At 35.4% G+C, this 21,800-nt stretch overlaps 1 protein-coding gene across 16 annotated transcripts in view; it reads right to left on the minus strand.

Moving 5' to 3' along the window:
- Positions 1 to 21,800, minus strand: part of LOC137288102 (neuron navigator 3-like) — a 514,936-nt gene that overhangs the window by 220,412 nt on the left and 272,724 nt on the right. The window lies entirely within an intron of this gene.

Here is a 21,800-nt window from a genome sequence, read left to right on the forward strand (position 1 = left end):
TTTTGATATCTTGTATTCCAACCATACTAAATCATTCTGAAACAGTATTGCTAGAGAACAAATCTCCAGTAACACCACAAAGTTCTTCCCTGTCATAACTTCCTTGTCATCTGTATCACATTTTGTTGTCTAAGGCAATGTGACAGCTGCACTTCTATGGACTGTAAGTTCACAAGTCTAGACCAGATAATCCACTGACTGATATTGTCATTCACAATCCATGCTGTTGAAGCAGGATGCTGTCACAGATGCTGACCTGAGCTGCAGACTTTTTCTAACCCAAAATAGTTAATTGAAAAGAGAAAGCACATAATGAGAATAATTTTCAAAGTGAGTTGCACTGTCTATAAAAAGAAAATATTCTACATACGTTTGAACAATGACCTTGCTCCAAGACTGTACTAAATGCTCATCCCATGGATGTATACTAATTCTGCCCAAGTCCTGATATTTCTGTGTTGTTTCTTTCAGACCGTTAATTTAAACTATAAATCATTAATTAACTTGTGCAAGTCTATTCATGCCCCTGCAAACTTTGTTTCTTGAATAAACTGCTTAATTACATGTGATTGATTGCATAAAGTATTATATTATCATGTACTTATACTCTTCAGTTTCAGCTTAATTTCAAGACAAATAATGATGATGATGATGATGATGATGATGGTGTTTCATCATCATGATCATCATCATGTTTCATGATATAACATGTCTCATGATAAATCAAACAGAACAGCAGAAAAATATTCAGAAACACATAATCACTTATGAATTTTTAAAATCAGAATGACAAGGCAGAAACGCTACTAGATCAGCATGAAAAAAACAAATGAAAATGAAGCACAAGAATAAATGTCATCAGTCTAGCCAAACAATGCATTTGGAAAAAAAGACTGTCCAAACATTCATCATGCTCATAAATCAACAGAGGTCTTCAACCTCACCCGGACAAAGAATGATAATAATGATGAAATATGAGCTAAAGTGGTGAAATTACATCAATATTATTTGCATTAGTTCATGAGTCACACATAGGACACCAGTGTCTGGTACTATTGCCATGCTTCAGGAACCTACCAATGCCGGCACCAATGTCTCCTGTCATGGTCAAATTACCCTTCTGTTTACTACAAGCAAGCACAACCAGTTACATGATCAGGCATCATCAAGTTCTATGTACACTCCACCAGATGTGCCTCAACTGACAAAACCGATGTCCTCATGACCACGTTTATTACATGATAGCAACACTTGATGACATGTTGACAATGGCACCGAGGAAAGTGATCTATGTGAATGTGTCATTGACATGAAACTTTCAAAACTGCTAATCCCAGGTTAATCCATGTATTATTATTTACTGCACAAAAAGCAATAAAATTATTTGATGAATCACCCAACATTTTGTCACATGTACCAGCCGGCTATACAATTTGTGGCTATTCAGCATTGCAACCTCTACTTAAAATACAAACATCAATAAAATAGAATTCCTGACATGATGCGTAAGAGAGAAAATGGGATTTCATGTTATAGTCAGAAATAATTCAGCCATATCACTCCACTACATATTGATAGGTTTATTTTGAGACAAAACAGAAAAGCATGGAAAGGAGACATACTGACCTCTTGGAAATGCATAATTTAAGATAAGAGGAAACAAATTGTAACAGTAGTAATGAGGTATGCTCACATCATTGAAATTGACACTGGACTGATTACTGTCAGTACAACAACACAACATGAATATGTAATGTTGAAATGAATGCATGTGTAACTTAGTATGTACCTACTTTGGTATATGTATGTATGTATGTGCGCACGTGCGTGCGCACGTGCGTGCGTGCGCGCGTGCGTGCGTGCGTGCGTGCGTGCGTGCGTGCGTGCGTGCGTGCGTGCGTGCGTGCGTGCGTGCGTGCGTGCGTGCGTGCGTGCGTGGTGCATGTATGTGTGTGTGTGTGTATGTGTGTGTGTGTGTGTATGTCTGTATGTCTGTATGTATGTATGTATGTATGTATGTATGTATGTATGTATGTATGTATGTATGTATGTATGTATGTATCTGTATGTATGTATGTATAGCATAGCATGTCCTTGCTTCATTATACAAACTATAAGAATGTCAGGTGCTCTAACAGGAAACCCTAGTCATGACCACCTGGTGTCCACAATGATTTTCATTTTGATTCATATTATTTTTACTGTTTGTTTTCTACACCCTGTGCAATTTGTTTCTGTGATAATCAAGACTGGTTAATCTCTTGATGTTTTTGATATTTTACCAGAAAAATGTATAAATTAAATATGTGTCAAAATTAAATATATATCTAATGCATTTTTGTGTGTGTGTGAAAAATATAGTGCAAAGTAACAGGAACATTATTGCTTCATACATATTTCTATCTCATTTGGTGTTCAACTTCTGCATTTGGGAATTTGAAAATGAACCTCAAAAAAAGTGCAGTAACTGAAGTTTAATGTTCAATGGAGTCACAAAAAAAAGCTCAAATGTCTTTTGGAACATTCCCAACTGGATATAGTGGAATCAAATAAAAAACATGTTTTCCACGGCATCATCTTTTTCATAATGTATCATGAACAATTCCTATCAATTCAGTTTTAACTCCTATCTCCTGCATGGAATGACCTATCTTGTGACTTTCACACACAAACCTGCCATTACAGTCAGACATTCTCAATCCGTACAATCTTAAGAGCTCTAAATTTGATCCAATGGACCAGCAAGTCGACTCATATCAGAAATAAAACACCAAAAAAAACTTGTAATCACATGCTTACAAACCCTGAACTTAAACAGTAATCATAGATGATTGATTCTTTCGCCAAGTTCACATTTTACACAACATAATCATGTTCTCAGTAACAGAACAAAAGAAAAATCAGGAAAAATCATGATTCAATGGCACTTTTTACATCACGTGACCTCCCTCTGCCACAAAAGACCTGACAATTAGCATTGTGTTATACGCTCATGTAGCAAAGAAACACTTCACTTCTTTTGACAACATGGCTTTGAGGGCCTAAATAAGAGGGTTCACATTGCGTCTATCTGCATCTTCATCCGGGGCAAGAGGACCATGCAGGATCCCCAGAGACGCAACAGTAGAAGCCCTGGGTTCATCATTGTATTCCTGGTGGGGTAAAACTTTTTGGAAAATACCTCCAAGAAATTTTAAGGCCTGAAAACTGTTCTCACGAGGACTCATTATATTTTTAAAGGCTGCTTTTCATGTCAATGCCTTTAATTTGATAATCTGTGATTCATGACCATAATTGATATTTGAGGCATACTCACTTTGACTCATGGGGGGCAACATTTTGGCAATTTGTTAAAAAGAATAATGTTAGAAATCTTTAATTGGTAACAACAGATGTATTTCCAATCCTTGAGATTTGAAAAACAAAATGTTTCAACCTAGATTAAATATTGATTATGAAAACCAGAGTCATCCAAACACAACTGCCTCATAGTACGTAACTTCTAGGAGAAAGCATTTGGAAGCTGAAATATTACAGCAATCTATGGTTCTAATGCAGATAATGGTGCCATGTCAAACTGATTACCTCTGGCTTAACATTGTCAGAACCTTCTCCGGAACTGCCCGGACTTGTGCATCCAGAGTCTGTTATCCTTCCTTGCCTCTACATGTGCATGATAATATTGAAGGGCTGTGGTAAACTGACTGTATATGTAATGTAGACAAACTAATGGGATGCATATGACAATGATATTGAGACACAGATGATAATGACAATGAGATGCAAATGATAATGATAATGATAATGAGAATGAAACGTAAATGATAATGATAATGATGTGCAAATGATAATCATATGATAATGACAATGAGATTAATATGATGATAATATGCAGATGACAATGATGAGATGATAAATGCAGACAATGATAACATGCAGATGATAATGATAATGAGACACAGATAATACCTAATAATATGAAGGTTATAATGATAATGACAGACAATTGATAATGATAAGATGCAGATGATAATTAGATGCAAATGATGATGATAATAAGATGCAGATGATACCACTCTTCTACATTATAATTTTATCAATAATTCAATATTTTTTTCAGGGATTATTTGTTTGTGTCATGAATAATAACCATCTCATTTTTCTAGGTATGTTTATTTCCTGGTGATTTCATCAACCAATCAAAAACAAACTGAATTAGTAAATGTATAAATTTTGCTCAGTTTCCATATCCTACAACAGCATGTGAATGTTTTGCTCGTCAGCAGTATAACATATACAGGAGTTCCTCCCACAGAAGGAATTATATGCTTATGAAATCATATATATACCAAATTCAGCAAACTGCGAAGAGTCAGTAAAACCATGGGACCAGATCTGTGACATTTGGAAAATGGACCATCTTGAGCAGTAACTATCAGTTACAATGACTCACATTCACAAATGTGTTACACTTGGTGGCCTCCTATCCCTGTTCCATTCAGCTCACATTCCACAAGCAAGGCAAACTAACTTTCATGTGCATGCACATGTATAACCTTGAACATAACATCACATATTACTTCATCTCACTGCACCTATTTCCATGGAAATAAGAATCTTTTAAGTTCCATACTAAGCTAATAACATTACCTCACACAAGCATATTTGTACCTTTTTATTTAGAAACAACTGAAACAGACTTCAAAAGTGGGGACAAATTGTTTGAAAATTGTTTAGAAAACATTCACTATTTGTAAAACAAGTTGTTTTATATATGTTTTAATAATATGTATTAATAATATCTTCACACGTTGTACTTATGTGAGGAATAAATCAGAATGCTTCAAACCCTATCCATAAAGACCTGAGATTGTGATCAGAATATATCTACCTCCTTCCTGACACGGATCCCATCACTCGAGCCCACACCTATCAATTTTTACTATACCCCAAACATACATGGTGCACTAAAGTGGTAATTGCAGATTCAAAGAATTCTGATGTAGGCCAATTACCATGTCTAGACTTTCCTCAAAGAGAATTTAATGGGATTCCGTGGAAAAAAATTACATGCGCAAGTGCTCAGCTTGAACGAAACCCTGTAAAGATAGTCATTGGATCCAATATTGAAACTGATCCAAAACTGATCTCTATATATCACAACAAATGGCTCGCCATCTTAGAAGAGATCGATTTTCTTTTGAAGTAACTCAATTTCCTGTGTTATGAAATGGTAAACTCTTAGAAGATAGATGAACACCATTGTACTTGAGTAGCCTACTTATCTGGGTCAAATGCTGGGTGCGCTGACATTTCGCAAATCAATATACATGTACAAGAAATCAGACTTTTTGGAGTTGTATAAACACATCTTCTGGAACTCTATTTCAACATACTTGAAATACTAGATAGATATATCTATGTTGTATTAGTTGATATTTGTGAAATCAATATATTTTATATAAGTTTTTCATTTGTAGCATTTCAGAAGATTGCTATGTCAAGATATACACGCTTATTCTTCTTGAGGTACACATTACATCAACTAAAGTTAAAGAACACCTGAATTCTTATATGTCTGTAGGCAGTCTGAAATTCCTTGACCAATTAACCAAAGTCATATGAGTGTTCAATTTCTTTTGAGTGACATATTTACAATATGTGTAAAGAGGACTCCATAACAAAGACAGATACAAATGTATATGCATCAACAAATTTTGCAATGTTTTATTTTGTTTGTTTGCTGTTTAATGCCACTCTCAGCATTATTCCAGCTGTATGGTGGCAGAAGTCTGGACCAGACAATCCAGTGATCATAATGAGCACCAATCTATGCAATTGGGAACCAATGAAATGTGTCAACCAAGTCAGCAAGCTTGACCACTCAATCCCATTAGTCGTCTAATTTGACAAGAATGGTTCCTGAAGGCCATTCCAACTCACATCTTCATGGGTAATTTACTTGAGTTTTAAAGAAAATAAATGACAATCAAAAGTAAATTGCTTTCCGGATTATTGGCATACATTTATTTAATCCACAGGGATGAGCTATAAAGTGATTATCGGGGTACCAGTTTGAATCTGATGAGGGGGATCAGTGGCTAGTTATTGGCAATTACTTGATAGGGTGATTAAGGTGATTACATGGATTAAGGGATTAGGGATTCCCTGATTAGGGTCCTGGTGTTCCTAACCGATGTTCTTGGCAATGCTGTATTACAATAAAGTTGGCAATATTAGCACTACACCTAAAGCACAAGACTATAGGCAGCTATTCCATCCTGAATCTATACAATCTATATCAAACAGTGATGTGAGGGAGCATTGTTTTACACCAGTTTTACCAATATCTAAGCAATATCAGGGAAACCAGTGATGTGAGGGAGTATTGTTTTACAACAGTTTTACCAATATCTAAGCAATGTCAGTGAAACTAGTGATGTGAGGGAGTATTGTTTTACAACAGTTTTACGAACATCTAAGCAATATCAGTGAAACCAGTGATGTGAGGGAGTATTGTTTTACAACAGTTTTACCAATATCTAAGCAATGTCAGTGAAACTAGTGATGTGAGGGAGCATCGTTTTACACCAGTTTTACGAACATCTAAGCAATATCAGTGAAACCAGTGATGTGAGGGAGTATTGTTTTACAACAGTTTTACCAATATCTAAGCAATATCAGGGAAACTATGTTTTCATAGGAGACTGAACTCCAACCTTATCATGCACCATGATGTGCATCTAGCCTGTCTCACAGTCCCAGAACCACATTATTTTCCCTACACCCTAGCCCTCCCTGCTATGTTAAAATCCTAAATGCAAATGTATATTTCCTCAGGTTCAGAATCTCTCATCTCACTGGGGCTCGTTTCACTATCATAAAATCATATATATTCAGAGACTATTGTTAGAATAATGTAATTGTACTGAGTGAGTGAGTGAGTGCTTGAGAGAGTGAGGTCAGTTTTACACCACACTCAGCAATATACCAGCTACATGGCAGCGGAAAACTCTGAAGATGGACAGGGAGATTAAAACATTTTATTGAGTCACGTTAAACAGTTTCTTTACTCACAAACAGCACTTCTTAAAATGTTTTCATAATGGACTAAAGATCTGATGTCCTTGTTGAGAAAACAAAGACTGTATATCATAAAATGGTCCCCCTTAAATAATTATTATTCATTAGAATCAAATGAATTTGTCAGACACACTCACAAAAGATGCATTGTGTTATGAAAATCAGCATATCTAGCCTTACAGGATTAATTAAAAATATCTTGTTTTAAAGCTGTAACTGTCATCAACTAATGACAACCAAAGCTGTTGTAAAAACATAAAGTCTGTATAGCATTCACAGCTCTGCTTCATGTCACCAGTAATGATTTAACATATTTCACTGACATACTCTTGAACCAGAAGTTAACGGAAACAAACAGTGCTAACCTCCAACTTTTAATCATTACTCTACCAAAACAAACGTAATACTCTTTAAAACAAAATTCATCACTATTCCAGACTGAACAAATGTGTGTTCAGTAGATAAAGTCTTATCAAAATGAAATCATCAAACTAACACAGAAAATTGTTGTGAAATAAATAAAAAGGTCCCTTAGATACTATCACAAACTTTCCGCTGTGTAAAAACTACATTAAGAACAAAATTTATCAAAGATGGCCCCAAATTAAGTTCCTGCGATAGCCAATGGCAAAAGTCAGCTACCAATTTGTCGGTGAAAAAAGCAATGCATTAGATTTGAGCGTATGTGATAAGGATGTGTAAATATTTATGCAAGAAACGTTCCTTAAATGGATCTTAATTCTTGACATTTAAGTTTAAGCTGACGAACTGCCAGAAGGTATAATAATATAAAGTTGATGGGAAAGCAGCATTGATTTTGTTATACTTAGGCTTCCAGTCTAAAGGCGATTCTCATAAGGAGAACAATCAAGAGTACATTGTTTTCTTTTATATCATCACACCACCGCAAGAAATATCTAAGTTGAAAGTATCTTATCCAGTATAAATACATGATGTTTCACACAGCACTGAAAATCAATTACAATCTGATGACATTGCGATTTTAGTGTGCTAAACCGATATTAAATGATTTTTATCATTGATGTTATATTTTTATATGCCTTAAGCACTGATCATTCCCCACACCCACTGAAATAAAGATTTCATTACCTCAGGACTGACGATTGCGTTCATGAAAATGCCAACAAGAAGACTAAGCATGCTTATCTCTGAACCTCTAAATTGTGTGTCACCATAGATACCATTCAAAAGAACAAAGGGAGACAATTCCAACAAAATATACCAAAAGCAGGTAACTCTGACCTTATAACATGGTTCCCAAACAACTGTCAATATTTATACCCTTGAAAATAACTAAATATAAAATCATTACAATGCAAGATTGAAATGCAAGCTTGATATGTAATTTAAGTCAGTCAATCGAGGAATATTCATATATTGTGAGTACTTTTGACAGTAATAAGATCAGCATGAATTCCATGTGAAATACTTCAAACCAGCTGTTAACTGAAATTCTCTCTGTGTGTTTATAATAAAATCAGACATTATCTGCAATCAAAGTAATTCTCTGTGCAATATCGACAATTTCTTCAATGCATGAAAGGCAAATATGAGATGATATTCCAATACATTATGGAAATAATACCAAAACATTTCCTAATATTTCATTTAATGAAATTTATTCAAACACCACACAGTCAGATTCAGGCATATTTGGAGCCAGAGAAATTAAAAAGTATTTTTGTCAATTGGAAATAGAAAACTGAAACAATATTAAAGAACATCATAGGGATAAAGAAATGTCCTCATCTTTAAAAAATGCAAATATTTTGCTTGTAAAGACATTGTGACAAAGAAAAACCACATTAATTGTAAAACACAGCGTCATGAGTCATGGTGCATTCATGACACCAGCCACCTTATTAAAATTAATTCCAAGAAATCAGTTTGATTTGAACTCAGTTCTGTGACATTGCATGCTGTCTTAGCCATTCTGGACATGATCCGATTTCAGCACAATGGTTCCATCAAAATTTGGATCACAAATCTTTGTAATATTTGTGGATACAACATTGACTCTTCCAGCGGGGAATGGATCAAAATGGATATCGACTAAAACAATTCTGACATTGTCTTCTGGATAACCATATGGCAAACAAATTTTTCAAAATGTTCCCTTAAAGAAATTGAATTTAGAAGAAAAAAAACATGAATCAAATATAATATAAAGTACAGTTAAGTTATTTTTTATCCCATTTCTGATCTATGAATATGAAGTCAAATTTTCATAATGGTGATAAATTTTCATTCCTTCAAATTACAGTTATTCAATTTTGTTTACCATGTTTTGAAATTGACAACAATGCAGCCCAATATGTTTTTTGATAATTATAGCAATCAATATTTGTGTGTAAATTCCCTGGCCTGGATTTCCAGGAACAGGCAGTTCTATGCATAAATTCATTTACATGATCTGACCAGAATTAGGCCCATTCTCAAGTGGTTGTTTTTTTCCTAAAGTACTGTCAGCATTTAGAATTTTGTTTTTCCTGCTTTGATATCTACAGTTTATGTAGCTATTATGTGAGAGTGAAATATCTGTTAAACTAAGTTTCAACCTCCTCAGTTCTCAGTCTAAATTACAGTCCTGAAGTATTGATATAGGTAATGTAGAAAAGGGACATTACTAAGGAGAGATCAGTGCACAAAAGAGCAATGTGTTTCCTTTTTCCAAATCTAAAGTGACTTTTTTGGAACAGACCATAGCTTTATGCAAATTTGTGTTACATGATATTGCATTACAAAGAACACTTTTTAAATACCCATTATGAAATTAAGCTTAAACTTGAAATAAGCTCCATTAAAAATGCAAAATGACGTAAAAAATTATAACGGTGACACAGAAACGATAAAGGATGCAGTTGTCATGGAGTCTTACTACTACTGTAAAAAGAAACAGGTAGGAGGGGACATCTCAAAAGCAAAAGCAGGATGGGTGTCGCGGATGGTGGTTGGGGTGGTTGGGGAGTCAGGCTGGGAGATATCAGCTAAGATAAGATGATCCTTTAGGGAAATTTAACTGAGGAAGTAAACGGCATGTCAAAAGAATTTAAAAATAATATCCAGTCCGGGTGATCTTCTGGTGGTCATGCCCCCCATATATTTTGAGACATTCCATACGATGACTGATTTAATTTTTTCTATGTGTATCATCATTTTACACATCTCAACATAAATGTTATCAACAGATGGGCATAAAAATGTCTTTGAGATGACCCCTTGTGCCTGTAGGTAGCACATGCATTTCATGTCAAGTGAGTACATGGTCTGCTGTCAACAGCCAAAATATAGTTTAAAATGTCCGAGAGCACTATGGTGGTTAAAACATTAACTTGCCACACTGATGACTTGTTTCAATTCCCAACATGGGTAGAGTGAGTGAAGCCCATTTCTGGTGTCCCATGCTGTGATATTGATGGAATGTTGCTACAGGCAGCGTAAAAAAATCTCACTCACTCATTCATCAGCAAAAGGTTAACTGATAACTGAGTCTTTATGTACTTTAATCACCATTATCCAAAAGAAAGAATTATAACAAGCATATACCAATTAAACCAACAGAAATACCACTATATTCAGAATAAAGATATTCATGGAAGAAACGTTCACAGCTTCTACAAAATATTGTACATCTTATGACAAGAATCAAGGTAGTCAAGTTTGCATTCTCCACTGCACAGGGTAAGATTTCCCTATTCCTCATACAAACCTAAGACCTACAACCTCACAGCTTTGTTTTTGTCATTTATTTACCAAACATATTCAGGTACTACTTGACAAGACTGAATCAATCCTTCAGTCGTATGAGTAGAACATGAACCAATTCAGTTATACATAAATCCAGTGAATGTTGAATACAACACTCATACATAGTTTGTAGCCTGATTCTTCCTGTAGGTCTACGATATACATCAGGACATCCTTGTGCTTCAGTTGCAGAGCAGTGCCCCGGAGGGCTATAGTATGTGAATATTGCACATATTAGCAATATTCAAGCTATATCAGATGCATACAGTTAACCCTGGACCAGGCAAACCATCGGCTGAATTCCGATCTCTTATGTTTATCATCAGAGTAAGAGCACACATTAGCAACCTATGAAGATCCAGAGAGAATAGGCCTTCAGCAGCCAATGCTTGCCACAAAAGGCTATTATGCTTGACATAACAGGTGACTAACGGGATCAGTTGGTCATGTTCACTAACTTGGTTGACACATGTCATTGGTTCCCAATTGCATAGATCGATGCTTGTGATGTTGATCACTGGATTGTCTGGTGAAGACACAATTATTTACAGACCACCACCATATAGATGGAATATTGCTGAGTGTGGCGAAAAACAAAACTCACTCACTCATTAGCAACCAAACTACAGAGCCTGATTGAACAGTGTCCTGACTGGGCCCACAAGTCCTTGTTTTATCCCCTTGAAATGGGTTCCAGCCAGGGTAACAACAAATACCATATTTTCGCATGATTCAACCGGGGATCAACCCATCGATCTTCCTGTTCCCAGATACTCTATCCACTGCACACAGCAGAGTCTGACATTATAACCATGAAACACTGGGGACCAAGTGTGACTCAGAATTCCATACAGCTTACTTGTTGTAATACCAGTGAGGCGAGCAGGGTACACTGCGTGACCTTGACGATGGTGTCATTGTGTCCTGACATTGTGTCAACCACTGGATAACCAGAACTGACTCATTTATGAATACATTCATGTGTGTTAGCTGGAGTAATGTTGTTGACTGGCATATACAGAAATCACTCACATGAGCTTTTTCTCAGTTATCAACTCAGTCATGAAACAAAACCAGGCTTTTATATTTTCAAATATCTCCGGGACATTTTAACCACTTGAACAATTTCATTGCATTTTCAGTAACTCAGGCAAAAATCTTTTTGAGCAAAACACAACCTATTTCACAACGATCTCTCATTACTTCCAGGAAATGTCTCATTTCTGAATTCTTTTCATGGCTGAATATAGACTAATGTCAATGTAACATGAGATTAATTCTATTATTATATTTCAATCAAATATGAAAAAGGTTTTGATGGAAAATATTCCCTTTTTCCTCTGTCTAATGACTCTAAAGGTTGTTGAGATTATTTTTTCACAACAAATTTCATCAATAGCAAACATAACTGGCTTCTTTTTTTCTTAATTACATCAAAAGTTATTGAAATGTTCTTCTGAGTCATATAAAAATTTAACTTTTAATCAATAATCATGCACTTTTAAAAATATAAAACTCAACAGATGAATGGTCCATTTCAGACTTAGTTTGATTGTATTTCATTATATCATAAACATGACACATGACACACTGTAAATTATCACATAATGCATGCAAATGATTCATTAGGGATCCATTTATCTCGACTACTTCTAGTAACAATTCTATGAAAATGACTCAAAAAAGTGTCTCATTTTCAGCAGAAGCACACTCCACTGCACACTGCAACTTTTTGCAGGAAATTATATCGTTCAGTCACAAATCTGTCCTTTCTGCATGAAATATGTTTGACCATGCGTGAAAATAGCAACCAATGATATATCATGTAAATCACTGTGGCAACAACAAAAGAGTGGAATATCACTTAAAAGAAAAAAATAAGCTCTTTCCTGATGCCCACTTTTTGATTTCTTATATGATGCCATTTTGCACAGAGTGGTTTTCTTATTTTTTTTCAAGTCCATGCATATTGAATATTGTTCTGAAATAGGACACATTCACCCTTGCATATCCAGTGTTTCACTCCATTTACTCCAGAACGTTTTGAAAGAAAACTTTGAACTGAAACTTTCAGACAATGATTACAAGAAATATTCAGTTCCAAATGTTTTTCACAGAATGTTGGAAGACAAAAGACAACACATACTTACAATGATTTCTAAGTAACCAATCTTGCTCCAAATGCTGCCTAACAATAGATATACTACCAATATTAAACATTAAAGTATTTGTGTTTCAGCATAAAAACCTTTACTATGATGAAAAGAGATCTCGGTTGAGAGACCAGTTTGAACAATTGCCTTGCCTTTGTATGTGCTTGTGACCACTCTACACAGTGATGTAGAATATGCTCATCATTTGGGAACACTTAGTAACATCTCTATCTGAAAGTGATAGATTAATACTTGCTTATTAACACTCAGGATCATACTGTGTCTTGTTTACTTAATACTACAAGAATGGTTTTGTCATTTGAGAGGCTAAAGAGACCTTCAACACAGCGAAGATATATGATGGCAAAGATATGTTACACTCACAAAATGCTTTTTAAGTTCTGAACAATTACCAATTACAAATATTTTAACAAGAACAAATAACTGATCAGAAAAAGGTAATAATTCAGTTAAATTACTCATACATTTGAACAAGCAGTAGGTGCATTCATGTGAAATATCAGATTTTGGAACTTGAGTGTACACTGTATGCAAGACAGTTGTTAAAACATGTCTGATATATTTTGATGGCTGAAATATATATGATAACAAAAAATATCAATATGTGTAACAAGTAAAATAAACATTCAGCCATTCATTTGTCAATGTCCTATTGACCAAAGGAAAGGTTTTCTTATCATTATCCACAAAAAAAGGAAAGAAAATATGAGATGAAAGAGCTCCTTGCCTAACTCCAGTATCATAGGCAAATACAAAGGTGAAAAGAACCTACAATGAAATAAAGATGGAGATGTTTCAACATGGAAAGAAAAGTTAAAACAACAAAATGGTGACCTCTTGCTGATTTATGGGTAAATCTTTGTTATTCTGAGAGCCAAGGAATGATTTCTATGTGAAAGTGTTACTCAAGTATGCACAGTTTTTCTCAAGCCAAAGTTAAGCCATATAAACATTAATTAGTTTTATAAATATACTGTCAAAATCATGAAGGAAATGGTGTTTGAACAGGAACAAGATTAATATTTAAGCTGAGTAAATACATATCAAAACATGTAAAATATGGTTAATTTAGCTTAATTCCAGGAAACTGTATTATAAATACATAAATATTATAAATGATCTTATCTTATCTTATCTTATCTTATCTAAATATTTAAGACAAGAAATTGAATGAGTAATTTAATTTATTTTAACACTCATGGCATCAAGATCAAAATGAACCAGGATAAAACTGGCACACACAAACGAGAGTTACAGTAGGAAATATTCTTTTTGGGGTAACACTGATTATTTCCAAAGGGTTGACTCTTCCTTTGATGACAACTTACATGCTTAGTTCAGTTGTCAGTCAAGGGTTAAACTTCAAAACAGCCAAAAATTATACATGAAACAATATCACAAATATAGAGCTGTTAATTATGAAACTATGTCATCAATATTAAACAAATTTTGGAAAATTATTCAAATTAGAAAATGCCCAAACAGAGATAAAAATACAATTAGATGTCTCTTTGGAACACATTCTCATCATGCTTTTTCCTTTAAAGACATTTGGAATCACTTGATTTATTAATTCTCAATTTTCTGCAAAAGTATTTTGCCAAATTGTTCAAAATCTGAAATTACATGATCGTGATGATGCTTACGCATCACCAGTAGATTTTGTTTAATGGCTTAGGGCAACTTTAGGCACTGAGTATGTTGGCTTCAAATGCAAGCTTTATCAAAACATTACATGAAAACGCTTCTACTGAGCTGTTATCACAGAGCAATCATGTCTCATGAGAAGCTGAAGTATTTAACCCTAGTGCAAATTCAAATCATTCATTTGACAGTCATTTTTATCAGGAACACAGCCTCAGTACAGACTGGATACAGTTTAAGGAGCCAGCGAGGTGTGTTTTATTGCAAGTGTTTGTTCATCCAAGCAGTTTATTGCTCTGAGTAAAATTACTTGATAGTTTTATTGGTAGGTCATATTTGGGGCATTTTGTGAATTCTGGATTATGGCCAGAACCACAAGAACATTGCTCCATGATTAAAACCTTGATTGTTTATGAGTGTGTTGCTTGGCTCCTCTGAAAATATGATCTTGCATTCCTTAATTAATGGAGAGGAGAATAATAATGGCTTTATCAACCATCTTCTTGATACATGGAATGATATTGTGGGTATTTGACCTAATGAGGGTCCCTCCCACCAGATTACCTCCTGGAGCCTTTACATTACAGCTGCAGTGAGGTTGGGATTCAACCACTGAAAAACTGTTAAATCTGGCATTCAACCTCATAGGGAACAGAACAGATGTACTAGAGAGAAATCCAAATCCAAACACCACAGAAGCTTATGTTACTAAACGATCAACCTACTAAAATAGATGAATTTACTGAAGGATCAAACTACTAACAGAATACATCACTGAAGGATCAAACCAGCAAAGAAACTTATATCGCTTAAAGATAAAGAGCAAATTTCATTGAAAGATAAAACGACAATGAATCCATTAAGTGAAATATTCAGTCACCATGAGAACTAACTCACTGAAATACCATAACACTCTGAAAGCTGTCAAACTACTGAATTCTTTAGTTTTGAAGTAATAGAAAAGAAAGACTTCAGGTGAATGGCACATTCTTCCCCACAAACAATGATTGAAACTGACGGCTGAGTTTTGTATATCAGTTACCAGCACAACTGTTCTCAGATCTGCTTACAGAAACTTACAAAAAACGTTTGTCTTTCCTGACAAGTAAATATTTTTGGCTGTGATTGGAAAGATGGCAGGAGTCAGCTTTGAGTGATGAGAAAATATCTGACCTTTCACCTTGTGAAAAGTGAGGACAACCCCTGGATAATTTTCCCAACACCTGTTGTTTTGTGATAGAGAGAAGTTCATTACAAAACATTATTGCCCTCAATGTTCTATGGGTGAGTCCAGAATATGTGAGTGACTGAGTTGGTTTTATGCCACTTTATGCAATATTCCCCCGCAACATCACAGTGAGGGACCTCAGAAAAGGGCTTCACACATTGTTCCCATGTAAGGAATCAAACTCGGGTCTTCAGCATGAAAAGTGAATACTTTAACCATTAGACTACCACATTGCCCCCAATTATTACAAGTAAAATTAACAGTCTTTCTAAACAATTGAAACAAATAGAATACATCAAAAACAATAAAAACAAAAGAGAAATCTCATTATGTTTTAGGACTTAAATGCCTTCAATGCAACAATCTAAATCTGAATCAAAGTCTTGATCGAAAGAAACTTACTTTTACAACACTTGGATTAGCTTCATGGAGAAATGATGAATGTTGTCCCTTAAAATATGGCAGTTATGAACATCCAAATGCTAAGTGTGTTGTAATACTCTTAAAGTATGGCAGTTATGAAGATGTTATGAACATCCTAATGCTAAGTGTATAGTAATACTCTTAAAGTCTGGCAGTTATGAACATCCTAATGCTAAGTGTGTTGTAATACTCTTAAAGTCTGGCAGTTATGACCATCCTAATGCTAAGTGTATTGTAATACTCTTAAAGTATGGGTGTTATGAACATCCTAATGCTAAGTGTGTTGTAATACACTTAAAGTCTGGCAGTTATGAACATCCTAATGCTATGTGTGTTGTAGTACTCTTAAAGTATGGGTGTTATGAACATCCTAATGCTAAGTGTGTTGTAATACTCTTAAAGTCTGGCAGTTATGAACATCCTAATGCTAAGTGTGTTGTGTGTTGTAATACACTTAAAGTCTGGCAGTTATGAACATCCTAATGCTAAGTGTGTTGTAATACTCTTAAAGTCTGGATGTTATGAACATTCTAATGCTAAGTGTGTTGTAATACTCTTAAAGTCTGGCAGTTATGAACATCCTAATGCTTAGTGTGTTGTGTGCTGTAATACACTTAAAGTCTGGCAGTTATGAACATCCTAATGCTAAGTGTGTTGTGTGTTGTAATACACTTAAAGTCTGGCAGTTATGAACATCCTAATGCTAAGTGTGTTGTAATACTCTTAAAGTATGGCACTTATGAAGATCTTAATGCTAATTAAGTGTGTTATAATGCTCTTTAAGTATGGATGTTATCAACATCCCAATGCTAAGTGTGTTATGACACAAGCATCTATGTGCTAAGTGTGTTCATTTATGGGAGTGATGTCATCTTAATTGTCATGAATGTTACAATCATCTTAACGCTAAGGTCATGTCTTGGACCAGGGACGAGGGCCTGAAAACAGGGGCAGAGCTGATAATGGTAAGCTAGTAAAAAATTAAGAAAAATATCCTGTTTTCAACATAAGTCTTTTTCTTAAAAAAGAGATTCTAAAGGTTTTCTCAATTCATTGGACTATCAAACATCTGAAACTCATGCTCTGAAACTCATCATAAAGGTTATGTAAGTTCCTCAGTCCCAAACAAGGATATCAATTATCTGAAAGTATCACTTCAAAATCCTTTCATTTATTTCTGAGCTACAGAAAAATGTTTCCTTACAAAACCAATTCATATCTGCTTGGCAACAATATTATTCCGACCTAACAAGATCTTTTACTTTCTCTAAAAGTCCTTTATTTGATCTTCCAGTCACAATGAGCTGGCACAGCACAATCAGTATAAACACTTTCTTCCTGTATTCTTCTGTTTCCTTCGTTTCCTCATTGATATATGTTTCTGTTTTACACACCAATTATCTATGCCTCACATCTTGTCCAACAACTAAAAAAACCCCAAAATATTTAAGATGTCAAAGTGTTATTTATTTCCTTCCAAACACTTTACCAAATTAAAAGAAAATATATCTTGAGCTTGTCAATGTCCCCTGGCCCGATTTGCTCATAGAGAAACTTTTTTAAGTTATTCCATGTCACGAGAAGAAATGTCGCCCAAGGTTTCCTTATCAAGCCTCAACAGGATGATTCTGTTCTTGCGTATTTTTCAATGCCATTGAGATCCACATTGACATTTTCAGAAGGTGATTATCTGACTTCACGACTATGTTTTTGCATACTTGGAGTTAATGGAACCCTGTTTTACAGATAGGAAAATTGTATGAGTCTTTTTAACGATTTGCAACATCATCAGATTTCACGACTTGGTGGGTGTGAGCATTCTGGTACATTAATGCCCTCCGTGAGATATTGCCACTGTCATATTAAAGATGCCACACAGTTGACTTAAATTTAACAGAGAACCTGCATATCTTCAGTGCTCAAGATCAAGATTACCCGATTCTATGCAAGCAAAACATTAAGAAAATGTTTCAAAGAACAGTAATTTAATACTGAAAAACATGAAGGACCACCAAGTTCTTTCAAACTACAATTGTCAGTGCATGCTGTCATTTCCTCTATAAAAAATGGTCATCAGAATCGAAATTCCCATGTAATTAATTTAGCAATGTTTAAAATTCAAAGTCGATGGGGGTCCATCTTTAACCAAATTAAAATGACCACCTGGTGTTATCTATGATCTTCAGTGATCAACTGTACAATTTTCCCAGCTATGTCTCCTTTAACATCAAACAGAATTTGTTTCTGAGAATATTCAAGACTACACTTCTGCACCGAATTCTTGAAATTCTCTGACACAATTTCACAAAATTATGATCAGTTCAACATAAAAGATCAACAACACAGGACTGTCTTGAACCAATGCTCAAATCTGCTGTACAAAGATCCATGTAAATATGCTCTCTTCTTCCTGAATAATGACAAGTCATATTTTGATACTGACCAAAATGAATGAAATATGATGTTACTTGCTATACATCATTATGTATAAATATTGAACAATTACACAGCACAGATGGAACATCGTAGATTCAAAAGGTAAACTAGTTCATCCAGTTTGTTTTAGGAAGTGGATATTATTGCCCCTTGGCTTGCAAATAATCCTGACACAAGATGTCGCAGAATGTCAATAATTGGTTCAATGGAGCTGTAATTTGTGGCATGGTGTCCTTTGATCAGAATCATTTTGATTGGCGATCATGATTTTTTGTGATCGATAAAAAGGGAAATTGTTGTCTCACAGCTTGATAAATTGTTCAAAATAGGTTTTGTAAAGGCTAATAATATTTGACATGGATCTTAACATCACATCATGGATCACATAGATCACACAGATCATCTTACCCAGATCACACTGATCACTTTACCAAGATCACACAGATCATCTTACCCAGGTCACACAGATCATCTTACCCAGGACACACAGATCATCTTACCCAGGTCACACAGATCATCTTAACTAGGTCACACAGATCATCTTACCCATGACACACAGATCATCTTAACTAGGTCACACAGACCATCTTACCCAGGACACACAGATCATCTTACCCAGATCACACAGATCATCTTACCCAGATCACACAGATCACTTTACCTAGATCACACAGATCATCTTACCCAGATCACACAGATCACTTTACCTAGATCACACAGATCATCTTACCCAGATCACACAGATCACTTTACCTAGATCACACAGATCATCTTACCCAGATCACACAGATCACTTTACCTAGATCACACAGATCATCTTACCCAGATCACACAGATCACTTTACCAAGATCACACAGATCATCTTACCCAGATCACACAGATCACTTTACCTAGATCACACAGATCATCTTACCCAGATCACACAGATCACTTTACCTAGATCACACAGATCATCTTACCCAGATCACACAGATCACTTTACCTAGATCACACAGATCATCTTACCCAGATCACACAGATCACTTTACCAAGATCACACAGATCATCTTACCCAGATCACACAGATCACTTTACCTAGATCACACAGATCATCTTACCCAGATCACACAGATCACTTTACCTAGATCACACAGATCATCTTACCCAGATCACACAGATCACTTTACCTAGATCACACAGATCATCTTACCCAGATCACACAGATCACTTTACCTAGATCACACAGATCATCTTACCCAGATCACACAGATCACTTTACCAAGATCACACAGATCATCTTACCCAGATCACACAGATCACTTTACCAAGATCACACATATCACTTTACCTACATCACACAGATCATCTTACCCAGGACACACAGATCATCTTAACTAGGTCACACAGATCATCTTACCACTAGATCGAAAGGATTATATTATGAAGGATCACAACAGAGAACCCAAGGATCTCAGTGTTAGTGCCCAGTAATCTAACTGCCATCTAATCACCAAAGGATCCTAATACAATACGTCATGGTACACATTATAGATACAATTTCAAAATAATTACTAAATACAAAACATTGTCTCCTCTGATGACCCATGTCACTATGAGTCGGGAAGTTTTTCAGTGTGTTGAGGATGGTCTCCAAATAGGTTTAATAAATTAGAAACAAGCATGTGCTGAGTGTACATGGTATATCAATGTCACAAACAGCTTAAACACAATATCAGGGCCTAGTTTGTCAGTAGACTGTGAACAGCATCTTTAACATAATGCATGTGTACATAGCACTGTCTTCAAAGCCCTGTACACCCTCTTACCAAAATAGACCCTTCTGTCTGTTTTTTTGTGTCTGTTCATTTCAGATGATTAATAGTAAGGTCATGGTGTTCCAGACCAGCTAGAATGTGACAAGACTCAAATTTTGCATTGCCTCCAACCTCAGCTGCATCTGTCAAATTAAAACTATTCAAAGTCAGACATTTCCAAATGTACATTTTTGACTTCATTAACTAAGAGCCTCAGGTATTCATGTAGCAGAGCGGATGCTAAAGTACCCAGTGCTTGTGGGAGTTTTGTTATAGGTTGTCTCCCATGAACACCCACATCAGAACTGATAGCTACAGTGTGTGATTAAGATAACTATGTGGATTTATATCATAATGTCACATACTGATGCTCATATTAGCAACCACTAGTCTGAATGTCCTCTTTCAAAATGTCACAATGAAGACCTGGGTTCGATTCCCCACATGGGAACAATGTGTGAGGCCCAATTTCTAGTGTCCCCCGTCGTCGCTGGAATACTGCTAAAAGCGGCATAAAACCAAACTCACTCACTCACTCACTTTCAAAACCCCCAGCTTACTGGGATACAGTTTCGGTACAGCTGGCAGCTGCATTACAAAGACGATCACCTGCACAACTGACATGTTTACCACTTGATTAAAGGTAGCAAATAAAGTAATACTACTGACTAAACAGACTTGGGTCTTGTTCCTGATTGCACAGCATGAATCCATCACCATTGGCAACATGGCGCTGTAGATAGTTGTTTCTATGAGTATATTTTCTAGTATGATATACAACACGTCAACATGTCATGTCATGGATAAAAGGCAAAAACAACACAGGATTTGAAAAGAAATGATTGAAAAGTTCCATACTGATTTCCCTCACCTTTAGGTAAAGATGTAATTTCCATTAAATCATGACATGATATACTGTCTACAATCCTTTTAGTTTGCATTTCAGCTTTTTCTGTATTTGTACAATTCGTACAAGCTGTATACGCTCCACGTCAGATATCTACCCACTCCTATAAATGTTCAAATTCGTTCCTTAATGTCTTGGTTAGCTCTAAAGACCAATTCAGCCTTCCAGAGTTTTTAAAAAGCTAACTGCTTAATTTTCTCAAACCGTGAACCTGTCCTTAAGACGTCAATGTCATGTACATTTTAAGCGAACTTGAAACACTAAAATCAGTAGAGAAACATACATGAAAGGAAAAGGTGACAGTGCTATGATGTTCGTGGTGACTCATCCTCATTTCACTGAT

This window comes from Haliotis asinina, chromosome 6, assembly GCF_037392515.1.
Source record: "Haliotis asinina isolate JCU_RB_2024 chromosome 6, JCU_Hal_asi_v2, whole genome shotgun sequence".
Lineage (NCBI taxonomy): Eukaryota > Metazoa > Mollusca > Gastropoda > Lepetellida > Haliotidae > Haliotis > Haliotis asinina.